Source organism: Triturus cristatus, chromosome 8 (genome assembly GCF_964204655.1).
Source record: "Triturus cristatus chromosome 8, aTriCri1.1, whole genome shotgun sequence".
NCBI classification, from domain to species: Eukaryota; Metazoa; Chordata; class Amphibia; order Caudata; family Salamandridae; genus Triturus; species Triturus cristatus.
In genome coordinates this window covers 79,807,251-79,819,462 of record NC_140591.1, presented here as the reverse complement: position 1 = coordinate 79,819,462, position 12,212 = coordinate 79,807,251, and positions in this window count along the sequence as shown.

Here is a 12,212-nt window from a genome sequence, read left to right as displayed (position 1 = left end):
CTTTCTCAGCGGTGCACAGTAGGAAGACAGGAGTGATCAATGGTGCAGGCCTCACAGCTCCATGCCCACAGTACGGTTCCATTTTCTTAACGCAAAACAACGTAAACAAACCACAACCGCAAGGCAACCCTCGATCCAAAGTGACAACACGTGCTCCATAAGTGGGGGATCCAAACCAGCAGCAAAATTCTGAAGAGGGGGACGGGAGTAGATCAGGGACTGGGGGACCGCGCGCCCGCGGCCAAGGGAGGGGCGCCATCTAGGGAGACGGAGCCGGCGAGGCCGCCGGTAGCAGCGGCGGCTCACAAATACCCCCGCGGTAGGCGTTCCAGGGGCCCCAGAGTTTCATCCACGCCCCAGGCTTACCCCTCGCCACATACACCACCTTTTCACGAAACATACACCAATCCATATGCTCTTTCCAGGCCGACACCGCAGGGGGCCTCTGGGATCCCCACAATTGGGCAATATCACGCTTGGCTATCATGTATCCCAGAGTCACCCACCGCGCCTGCGGGACCGAGTAGTCATTTGGTTCCCAGACATTCAGCAAGCATCTCCTCGCTTCAGGCAGCAGCGCGACACGCGTAACCATTCGTAGAACCTCATGCACACCACGCCAGAATCGCTCCACCTTCGGGCACTCCCACAGTATATGCATGAAAGTCGCCAACGCACCACAGCCACGCTTACACATTCCATCACCGGCAAAACCCATACGTAAAAGCCTTGGCCCCGTCACGTAGACCCGGTGAAGGATCTTGAGCTGGACGAAACGAAGGCGAGCCGGGATGGCCACCTCTTTCGGAGAGGCCACCGCGGAGATCCAATCCTCGTCGTCCAGCTCCAGCCCGTCGGCAACCCAAGCCTCGCGGAGACTAGTCAGCAGACACGATCTATCGTTAATCAATTTTTTGTATATGAGGGAGATCGTGCTGTCCGGGACATGGCCATCTAGCACTCTGTCCTCCAGGGGGGAAGACTCCGGAATGGATGCAACATCCGGGAAGACGGAGCCCAGCGCATGGCGGACCTGTAGGTACCGAAAGTACTCACTGCCCTGCAGCTGAAACTCCGCCTGCAGCGTCTCAAAAGTTTTGAATCCCCCCCTCGTCCAGAGATCTCCCACCGTGCTGATTCCGATCGTGTCCCACTTCTCGAAGCCCTTCGACGTCTACAGGGAGCCCAACCTCTCAGATGCATACAGCGGAGACGCTCGGGTCAAACGGTCCTTCCACCCCATAGCTGCATTAGCCGCGTGCCAGACACGCACCATGACACGCGTCGGTCCCGTCAAACGGGAGTCGGGCGCGCCAGAGTAGAGCGCTCGATTATAATCGCCACCGGGCAGAAGCGTCCTGTCCATCTCAAATGCCGGGTTCAAGGCGGGCCCGTAAAGGCCATGATTAATTGCAGCTAGTTGGGAGGCCCAGTAATACCGTTTGATGTCCGGGAGGGCGACCCCTCCATCGTACCACGGGAGCGTCAATTTAGCCAGAGCAATACGCGGCCTCCCGTCCCAGAACAGGCGCCGCTGGAGGCCCTCCACCTCGCGAAAGTAGCGTGCCGGGACCAGGTCCATGGTATTCTGGAGGGCGTAGAGGAAGCGCGGCAGGGACATCATTTTAAATAAGGCCGCTCGGCCGAGCGGCGAGAGCGGCAAACGCCGCCAGCGCACCACGTCCTCCCTCAGACGCTGGAGGGGGGGCAGCAAGTTCCGCTCATAGCGGGCCTCCGGGTCAAGAGTGATATATATACCCAGGTACCGGAAACCCTGGGAGGCAATCTGGATCGGACAGTCCCGTGGCAAGACCGGGGCCTCCCCGGAGAGCACATAGACACAGGATTTCGCCCAGTTGATGACCAGGCCTGAGTTGCGACCGAAGGAGCGCAAAACATCAACCAGGACGATCAGTGACTTGCGCGGGGAGGCGAGATACAAAAGGATATCGTCAGCATAGAGGGACACGCGGTCCTCATGCTCGGGGGTCCAGCGGAGACCACGGATAGAAGGGTGCCACCGCAACCACTCCGCCAGGGGCTCCATGGCCAGGGCGAACAGGAGAGGCGACAGGGGACAACCCTGTCGCGTGCCCCGCCCCAGCGCGAATGGGGCAGATACTCGCCCATTCACCACCACCTGCGCCAACGGGCCCGAATATAGCAATTTGACCCAGCTGACGAAACCCGGGCCGAACCCAAACTTCGCCAGCATCGCCCAAATATATGGCCATTCGAGCGTATCAAACGCCATGGTGGCGTCCAAGGACGCCAAGATGGCCGGCTCCCGCACAAATGGGACACGCGCGAGCACCCCGTGTAAGCGCCGCAGATTAAGCGCCGTGTTGCGGTGTGGTATAAAGCCCGATTGGTCTTGGTGGACCAAATCGCCCACCACGCCAACCAACCGGTTGGCCAACACCTTGGCGAGGATTTTGGGCTCCGATATGTATGTTTTTTAATCACAATGAATGAAGATTTTGAAAAGCATTTCCCTGATGTGGAATTTAGTCTATTTATATGTTTATGTGTGGTGTTTATTTGTTTTCTCTCCTTTTTTGTATATATAGTTCTCAGTGTAGGTTTTGTAATTTTAATGTGTAGAATAATCATAAATTATAGGTAAACAGTTTTTTCCCCTTCTTTGTTTGTGCCTACCTATGTGATAGGTCAAACTTCCATGAGACTCATGGAAATTGGAATGTGTTTTTAACTTCTGTTTACGTTTGTTAGTATAATTAGGTTTGTGAAATGTTTGATTAGCTTGCTCAATTAGGTCATGTGGATGTATGTTTTATATTTATATAAAACATACATCCACATAACACTCAGACACCCATACAGATACTCAGACAACCAAGATACTCAGACAACCAATCAATAACTCATATAGACACTCATGTAGCTATTTACAAACCCATGCAGCCGCTTATACACCAACAGACAGACGGATACAGACATTCACACAGTTTAGTCACTAACCCATGCATTCAGTAAGATACGTTTAATCACTTACTTATAGTCAGTCACGCACCTACTAAATCATCCATTCAGACACTTATACACCCACTCATTCTTCAATACGCCTTTCCCTATATATATTAAACATATTTAAAGTTTACAGAAAGACACAGTCACTGAGTGATGTCATCAGTGATGTCATTTGAGATGTCATCAGTGATGTCACTGACCATGTCATGAGTGATGTAATATGTGATGTCATCAGCAGTGCATTGTGGAGGCGCGAGTTATAGTTAGCTGAACTAAGTATAACGGGGGAATTTCTCTGGCTTTGTATGAGTGAAATGTCCAAATGTCCAACTAACTATAACTTTCCCTAAAACCTATGTTTTTTTCAGTGAATTTCAAAGGTTTTTTAAATGCTAATTTCTAACTTTAACGTGCCTGAAACCTATGGCTTTTTCAGTTAATTTCTATGGTTTTTTAAATGCTAATATCTAACTACAACGTGCCTGAAACCTATGGTTTTTTTCAGTGAATTTCAAAGGTTTTTTAAATGCCAGTTTCTAACTATGCCTACAGAGTTCGGACATGTGATGAAAGAAGAAACAACACAGAGAAAGAAAAAAAAAAATGCAGAAAGAAGCAACAGAAGTCCACAAAGACGAAGAAAAGTGCAGGAAGAAGAAGAGATGTGCAGAAAGAACCAACAGAGGAGCAGAAAGTCCTCCTGTGCCCACAACTTTTTCAGACGGGTACTGATGGTAACTGACTCTGACTAACCAGGCCTAGAGCCAGTACTATGCTAAAAGACACTTAGAATACAGTGAAAACACCTACATACACTAGGGAACAGTATGCGTTGGGGTACCCTGTAAATAGCATTGGGGTACCCTGTAATTTGCATGACCTCCTCTGTAAGTCCCTAGTACATAATAGGGCAGAGGGATTAAAACTACCTCTTAAAACGTGCCACAGGGCGCGTTTGCACACTGGTGAAGGGGGGGGGGGCCCTGAGGTTACATGTGTGCAAACACGCCCTGTGGCCGTTTTAAGTTGGGGGATAAAGTCCCCTTGAATCCTGAGGGTCCCTGGGGTCCAACTAGCCCACCAGGTACCTCCAGTAAGCGCCACAGAGTTGTGTTGCAGAGATGTGTAAAAAGGGGCATGGCCTGGACCACCTCTCTGCAACGCAGCGCAGTGACACTTACTGCAAGCACCTGGTGGGCTAGTTGGCCGCCCTGTCATTGCAAACAGCATTGTCCCGGGGGTGGGCATCCCAGGACACTGCAGGAGCCGGCCCTAGGGGTGGCGGTCCCCAGGGGCACCACTGGCTCCAGGAGGGGGGCCGCGTGGCCCCCCTCCCAACAGTAGCAAAGCCCCAGGGAGGTGGCGGTCCCCGGGGCGTGTGGAGGGGCTCGAGCCCCCCCACACAGGTAGTTTTGATTAAAAAAAAACAAGCCCAGGGGGGGTGGCGTTCCCCAGGGCTGCGGTGGGCATGAGCCCCCCTGAAAATATGTAAATAAAGCCACGGGGGTGGAGTTCCCCAGGGCTGCGGGGGGGCATGAGCCCCCCTGAAAATATGTAAATAAAGCCCCGGGGGTGGCGGTCCCCAGGGGCTTGGGGGGCCTTGGAGGCCCCCACCTATTTAAAATAAAAGCCCCAGAGGGTGGCGGTCTTCAGGGCTATGGTGGAGGGTTGTGTGCCCCCCGCAAATATTTATAGAAAGCCCTGGGGCTGCGGGGGTCCCCCTGGGCCCCCAAATACATTTTAGCAATGCCCCCGGGACTTGGCCTACCCGGGGGCTAATTAAGAACGAAGCGCGGTAGCCCACGCTTTGTGTTTTTAAAATTTCCTTTGCTGGATCCGCGGAACCTCAGCGCATCCCGCAATTTTTTTATTTGTTTTAAATGTTGTTTTTGGCCATGGGGTGTCCTTGTGGGACCCCCTAAGCAGGCCTAGGGGATCAGGGTGTTTCTACCCTGCCCCCTTTTCTTGTTTTTCGTGTTTTTTTTACTGTTTTCTTGTGCCGAGGCACAGGATGGCTGCCAACACTTCCTGGTTTGAAGTGTTGGCAGCCAATTAGAATGCAACTTGTGATCGGGAGGGTGCGCGGATCTTCCGCGCCTCTAAATATTGAAACGTTTATTTTTGATTTTCTCAGCAACTACTGAACGGATTTACACCATTTTTAAAAAGGTCGCTTTATGAGCCAAGCAGTACCTTTTTGCCAAATTTGGGGTAAATCAATTCAGTAGTTTCGGCTGTATCCTTGCATAAAGTTTCCTATGGGAAATGGATTTTTTGACTCCTTTTTTTTTAATTTCTCAGCAACTACTGAACGGATTCACACCATTTTTAAAAAAAAGGTCTCTTTCTGAACCAAGGGCTACCTTTTTGCCAAATTTGGTGTAATTCCGTTCAGCAGTTCGGGCTGTAGTCGTGTCTAAAGTTTCCTATGGGAAATAACATGGAGATAACGCGTTTTGGGACCCCCCTTTTTCTCTGCCCCCGCTTGGCGAATCACCCCGAAACTTTAAGGATAGGAGCTAGTTGGAGCGAGACCATTGTTTTGAAAATTTCGCGAAGATTCGTCAACCGGTGGAAAAGTTATTGGGAAAAGAAAAACGCTTTTTGAATAGAAACAAGGTCCTAATTATAACTACCTACTGGCGACCGCCAGTTGGTAATTAACATATATATATCTTTTCAACCTTACAGGATCAGACATACCCATCCTAAATCACCTGAAAGACCTAGCTCAAGAAAATTCGCAGTCTGATATGGCCTTGAGCCTCAGCGATACTGGTAAAAATGTTGGAATTAAAAGCATGGAGAAAACACCATTCAAACCTAAATCCACCTTCACCCCAATAGCCATTAGAGACTCAATTGACATCTTCAATGAACAAGTCACGGTGGGCATTAAATCTCTAAACTACAAAGTACAAAAAACATTCAAAAACAAAATGAATAAACAAGAAATACAGTACCATCAACTTATGAAGAAACTCAAATCCAATCCACAGTTAATCATTCGAAACGCAGATAAGGGGGGCAATCTGGTAATTTGGGAGAAAACACAATATATCGAAGAAGCCATGAAACAACTATCAGACCGCAGTTGTTATGACCGAAGTGACAATATAAGTTTAAAATCAACTTATAACATGTACTGTACAAGGTTATTGGCTTGGAAAAGTGCGGGGCTTATTTCGATTGACGAATACAAATATCTTAAAAATGACACTCCTACTACTCCAGTCCTCTACTTTATACCTAAACTACATAAGGATCCGGTCAGACCACCAGGAAGACCCATAATCTCCGCACGTAATAGTCTAATGGAAAGAACATCACAGTACATAGACTATTTTCTGCAGGAACATGTTCGAGGACTACCTTCCTATCTTAAAGATACCAGTGATTTCCTTTTAAAAATCAATCATTTTATTTGGCAAAAACAATTTGTGCTAATGACAATGGACATCACTTCGCTGTATACAAGTATCAACCACCAAGATGGGATAAGGGCCATCCAATACTATCTAAACAGAAGACCCCCAGAACAAGATCAACACAATAAAATGCTGATTCAAATGATTGAATATAGTTCACACAACAATATTTTTCTCTTTCAGAGTTCTCTATTCCAACAAATTCGTGGAGTAGCTATGGGGGCCAGCGTTTACCCCAGCTATGCCTGTCTGCATATGGGCTGGTGGGAAGAGCTGGTCCTCAAAAATAAATATGAGCCCATTCTTCGGAAAAATGTAAAACTTTGGCTGAGATATATCGACGACTTGTTTGTGGTTTGGGACGGTACAATAGCTGAAGCTAAAGAGTTCATCAATATTCTGAATACAAATGACCTCAACCTAGAATTTACTGCTAACATAAATCCTGAAAAAGTAATCTCTCTAGATGTTGAAATATACATCAATGAGGGAACACTAGTTACAAAAGCATACAGGAAACCCACAGCAGGCAATTCCGTGTTACATGCCTCTAGTGCTCTCCCTCAACACCTAATCCAAAGCATCCCCTATGGTGAAATGATAAGGTTGCAGAGAATCTGTAGTAACTCTAGTGATCTACTGGCGGCACAGCAAGCTAGCAAAGACAGATTCTTAGAGAGGGGGTACTCTCATAAATGCATTGGCAAGGCAATTAAAAAAAGCATGAAACACACTAGGGCCCAATTGCTCTTAGCCAAACCGCTACCTATCGAATCCAATATATCATCTCAAAATACTGACACCCAAAAGCTCGATTTCAGGATTATTTTGGGCTACAGTCAACAAGAAAAAGAAATCTATCAAATCATTAAAAGAAATTGGCCTATCTTAACTACCGATCCAGTGATAGGCCATCTGTTGCCCAAAAAACCGACCATAACTTACAGTAAAGCACCTTCAATGAAGGATGAACTAGTTCAGAAGAACCCCATTGATAAACCGCAAAGCAATTGGCTCTCCAGTAGAAAAGGCTTTGTCAAATGTAGAACATGCAAGGCCTGTTTGAATGGTATAAACAAAACATCCTATACCACACCCTTCAATTCGCATGAAATCAAAATTGACAAGGCCCTAACCTGTAAAACGGATCACGTTGTGTATGTTCTTGAATGTCCCTGTGGTTTAAAGTATGTGGGCAGCACCAAGCTTCAGGGACATAAAAGAATATTACAGCACATTAGAGCGATTAAGAACGCTGATCAAACATATCCAGTGGCCCGCCACTTCAGGGACATGCATCAATCCGATCCCAAGTTTCTAACATTCTATGCGATTGATGCTATACCCATTACTAAAAGAGGTGGCGACAGAGAAAAGGCATTGCGCAGACTTGAAACTAGATACATTCTGGTATTAGATTCCAAACATCCGGGAGGCCTTAACATGACCGAAGACCTCCACACATATCTCTAGTTACAATTAGGCCCGATTTTAAATTGCATTAAGGTATTATACCAGTAATAACAAAGTATTAGCAAAGACATCAAACATTTAGGCAGCTGATCTTCAGGGTCACGTACCAAGACAACCATTATGGTGTTTATCAGATTATGTCTAATGTTTTTAATTTCATTGTTTATTATTATTCACATAACAGAAAATGCTTTTTTACACCTGCACGTTATTTATTTATTTTTTAACACTTTATTGGGTGAATAACAATGCCTTTTTAATCTGCAATTGCCTTGATAATCAAATATTGGTGTAATCCCTGACCTAAAACCCCAATTCCATATTTACAGGGCTAAAACATAATGCTCAAAAAAATAAATTTCTTTTAACTATTTAAGAGTGTTTTTATCTAAACAGCAAACAATGAGCAGCATTTTATCTTGTTGGATAAAGTACTTAGTTTACATCAAGTTCTGAAATGTTTGGAAAAATATGTTTTTTTATGAGGCATTGAAGCCATAATTTTAAAGAAACAAAAAAACTAAGGTCAATCTGTTTTATTTGCCATCTTTGCACAGTTCAAATTAGAATTGTATTTGCACAAAAATATATTTTTTATTTGCACTGCTTTGCTATTTTGCACAAAGTTGGCATTGTTGGGTCTCTAATGGACACCAACAATCAGATTATAATTTTATGGGTCATCTAACATGTGTACAAGTCTAATTGCAGAAATTTGTTGCGTTGTTGTCAATGTATCTAACGGGTATAAAGCACTGTCACTTTAAACAAACTTGCACAAAAAAAAAGGAAAAAAAAGCAAGAAAAAAATGGTTTAAAAGTCATGTGATTGTTGTTGAGCGCGTCATGTGATCAAGGCCCTCCGGGGCTGAAACGTGTAATGGCTGTTCCATCGCTTTGCTGAGGAAACAATAAATTATTTAACCGCTAAATCTTTGAGGTCTACGCTCCTTCTGTCACAGGATTGGACTAACTTAAGAGGAGTTCGAGTCATATATATATATATATACTTATTCATGTAGTGTTTTATGTGATTATTTTCAGCCCTGATGAAGTTCCTTTGTAACTTGGAACAAAATGCGGTGGCTGGATTTTACTTATATACTATATATTACTTATAAAGAAGATGATGGAACAATCAGATTAAACATGGACTTCTTTCCTGGTGCACCTCCCTATTGTTGAAAAAGTAGAAGTTGTGTCTTTGTAAGTGACATTGAAGAGACAAGGGTGGATAAGGCCAAATCTGGTGTTTATGGATATAAAAGTCGGGCGTAAAGCCCAAAACTCTTTTAGCCTGTTAACAGCTGATCGAGCTACATCTGGAGTGAAGAATATCTCCTGTCAGGACCAGAGCCTTTGTTTTTTTGCCTTGCAGCTGATGGAACCTTCATGAGATCAGAGTGCTGTAGGTAGAAGGCGATGATACTTCTCGGATGATTAAAACTGGTTTTGGAAGTGGACATAGAACCAACTCAATGGATTGAGTACAGAAACATGATGTACAATTTTGGGGATAGAGAGTTTTAGAAAGGCTATCACGTCAGAGCCAGTTGTATCTACATGAATCTCATAAATTCTCAGGTTGTACCGTCGATTGCTGTTTTCCAAGTCTTCAGTTAATTATTTAAGAAGAACTTCTCTAGAAAGCACATCCACTTTGGCCACAACATCTTGTGCATCACTAATTCTCTGTTCAAACTCTGAAGCTTTTGATTCCAAGGTGGACCATTTTTCTTCAATTCGTTGAAATTAGTCATTAGTTTCTACCACAAAAGATTTTAATTTCTTACGTTCATCCATAATATCCTCCACTGTTAGAAGGAGCAGAGATTTTGAAGGAGAAGCGGGATCTTCTTTTTCCTTTTATTGACATTGCCCGTCAATTCCTTACGAGGATTGATGAGGGGTAGGTGAAGAAAAATATTTAAATGTGGCGGGAACCTGGTTATCCATTCTGAAGGAATCTATAGAACTAGCTACTCAAGAAACAATAAGATAAGTAGAGCCAGAGTGAATTATCCCAAATAGGCAGCGAAGTCTATAAACAATGTCTAAACAGGAGAGGTGAGCCGAAAACTGCTGCGACAATCCATTAAAGAGAGAACTCAGCAACAGCGCAACATACTGCAAGGTGCCATTCATGCATTCAAGAATATGAAAAAGACGAAGCAGCATTGCAGATTTAGAATACCTTCAGTCAACAGGCTTCTTAAAAATCAAAAGTTAGATAGCCATTTGAATTAATGCGGTACCAGACCGATGCAGAACGTGCCTAATTCATATTGCAGGAATGAATCCAAGAGAAAATGGTGGCCATGATGGCACTGTGTGAGGAATGGCAGTTGGCTATAAAATGTGGCATCAAAGACTGGTGAACAGTCAAGAAATATTCACCAAGCCGCTCCCTCACTGTTTCGAAGTCAAAATCCTTGACCAGAATATATCGGGAGCTAAAGGATCTACAGAAAATCTCCTAATAATTTCCGGGGCGCTGGAGAACCATGCACCGGCAACAATCAAATTAACTCTCCTGAACACCCATCAGTAAAGTTCTTTGAGGTGTGGGTGTGGCGAGGTAGGTTGAGAATTCTAGCAGCATTACAGGGACAACTACTATCTATGAAGCAGGGCAAGCTAGTGGGTTTATTAATTACAACAGCAGCACCCTGTGACCTGCTGTGGCCCACCGTCACCCAGAGGATCTCCTGAAGCTGCGCGCCTGTGACCTGCTGTCACCCTGATGATCTGCCTGGAGCAGCACAATAGTGGCCTGCTGTGACCCACCATCACCCCAAAGATCTGCATGCAGCAGGAGCAGAGGGGACCATGGTTGGCCCGAGTCTCCAGTGTGCCGTGCAAATAGAGGAGCGTCCTGCCCAGACCACCTCTCTGAACCTTCCACAGTCAAGCAATCCCTCAGCATTGTGCCTGCAGCAGTGGAGTGTGTGAAAACACTGCATGTGTGACACACAAACATTACAATACTACCCAAGATCCAGCAATTCAAAGAGCCGAAGGTAAGAGGTCAGGAGGTGGTTTTGATGTAGCCAGGAGTGTCTGACCGTGTCAGACAAATTGGGGCCAAGCCACTTACCTGCCAGTGATAAACAAAGCTGTTAAGAATCCCACATTCGTGCATGAGTAATACGTGCAGCTCTGGTTTTACCTGTGAATTCTTGTATTTGTTAGCCTGTTGATTCCATGAATGAAAACAGCATTACAACTTTGTAATATTTGAATGTCTTGATGTGCACTCTAAGGTGTTGCTGTTGGCTGTTTGTGTTGGCATTTGTGAGATGATGAGCGTCTACCCAGTAACTTTTGGGGGCAGGTAGGTGTAGGTACACCAGGATGAAAAGAAGGCCCAGGGCACCCTATGTGACAGGCCCTGGCTGAACCCCATAGTCATAGCCCTTTTTCTTGCAGCTATAGTCACTTCCCAGTCATCGAGTCTTTTGTCTCTGAAACTGTGGAACTCCGTGCAGGTCTCACTTCGCAGGCCCCACACACTCTCACTCCGGGGTTTTTGTAAAAATCTAAAGTACAGCGGCTCAGAAAAAGCAAAGGAGGTCGCCCAAAGCATGTTTTGCAGTACACAGTCCTCACTTAACCAGATTAAGTTTATGGTTAGTCCATCCCTGACAAGGAAACAGTGGTTCCCCTACAGATAGCCTTGTGGTGGTCTTGTAGCTGTCCTGTCGACTTGCAGGTGTGCACACAGCTACCACCGAAGCAGGACCCCCACCCTCCATCGCCTGTCAAACCCAAGTGTTAAAAACAACTAACCCTGGCATCCAGAACAGGACACGCCTCCACTTGTCTTTTTATCATTGTGCTTCTGGCACAGTTGGGTAGATACCTCTGGCAGCTTGGAATCACCTTCATCAGTTTTGATGCACATTGCATATTTCCATGTGGCAGCTGGGACTCTGGAATGAATGCTGTTTTGTGGGGTTCGATAGTGAAGTCGAGAGAGCACCAGCCAGACTTCAGTTACTAGTAAAGGCGCTGGGTTTCTGTTCAGGCGTTGTGATTTTTGGTAGCTATGTTACCTTTACCTCGTCCAAACATGTTTTTTTAATGTATACTGCTCCTGTCAAATAAGTGGACTGCTATAGTCTATTCTATGCTATAATAATCAAACAATGATGTATGTATCCTTTCGCGCTCTCCTTCTGGGCAGTGGGCATGAAATGTACCATTGGTTGCTGCCAGGATGTAGGAAGTGGTGCGGCCTCCTAAGAAGAATTATGGGCACGGAGGCTTCGTTATTTTTTTCTCCTATTTTTATTACACATTTAGCACTGTGTGGTGCCA